The following is a 1,234-nucleotide window of genomic DNA, read 5'->3' on the forward strand; positions in this document are numbered from 1 at the left end:
TGCAGCAGGACGTCAAGACGCCGACCTTGAGCCAGAGCGTTTTGGGAAGAAAACGTTAAAATTTCCTCCCCTTCCGCTCAAAATCTGCCAATTCATAGCTTTTTTGACCCATTTTCACAGCTTTTCCGTGGTGCTTCATACTGTTTCCGCGGGGTTTTGTGCCTTTTCTGCCCCTTCTTACGCATTTTCTGTGCCGGTTTATGCCTTTTTCCGCCCATTTTTGCGGCGTCTTTCAGTATCGTTTTGCACCTTTTCCAACCCGTTTTCACAGTATTTTCTACGCCGTTTTCTCAGCGTCCCTCAGTGCCGTTTTGCGCCTTTTTTGCACCATTTTTGCCGCGTCTCCGAGCTGTTTCCGCGTTTTTTTTCTGTGCTGCTCTCGCCGCCTCTTAAAAGTTCATCGAAGCAGGGATTCACCCCCAATTTCAGCAGCAATTTTTGGAGGCACCGGGTAGCGACGCCGACTTTCCGTCGAACACAAAACATGAAAAACCCACCAATATGCCAGGAATCCCAATTATTAACATGCAAAAGGAGCCAAATAAGAGGAAAAACATCGATTAAACCATAAATATTTCAGTGGGATGTTCTCGAGCTTCACGCAAGAGAAAAGAGGTGGCGGAAAGAGGAGGAAAATGGCTAAAAATGGGTTTAAACATCACGGAATTTGCCGCTGGCAGCAATGAAGCAGGTGTCGTTTTAAGCTAAACCCCCTCAGTTTCAAAACTGACCCAAACCCACCCAAAACCGGGTGAAAATTGAACTCAGCACCAAAACGGAGCAAGGAAACCGCCTCCCCCCCGGCGCCGGCCACCAAACTGCATTTCCAAACGTGGCTTTTTGGGGAAAAACTACCCAAAATGCCGCTCGGGTGGTGATTTTTGTGATTTTTGCCGTCCTAAATTGGTTGAAACGAGCCCAAAACTGGGAGGATTTGGTGTCTTTTGGGATTTTTTACCAAAATAGGGTGGGTTTTGCCCCCGCCCCCCCCATCCAGGCTGCTGGTGGCGGCTGGTATTAAACGCCGCCGGTGAAGCCCCGATTGATGAAAAAACAGCAGAAAAAGGGGAAAAATCAAAAAGGGGGGAGGAATTGGGGGGGGGGAACATGTCATTTGACGGGAAACGCAAGTCGTCCCGGCGTAGCTAAAATCCCTGGGTTTGAACCCAAAAGGAGAGGCGCGCCGGGGACGGCACAAAGCCGTGGCTCCGGCGGCTGCGGCCGTGGTTGCTCC

This window comes from Phaethon lepturus, unplaced genomic scaffold (assembly GCF_000687285.1).
Source record: "Phaethon lepturus isolate BGI_N335 unplaced genomic scaffold, ASM68728v1 scaffold26468, whole genome shotgun sequence".
Lineage (NCBI taxonomy): Eukaryota > Metazoa > Chordata > Aves > Phaethontiformes > Phaethontidae > Phaethon > Phaethon lepturus.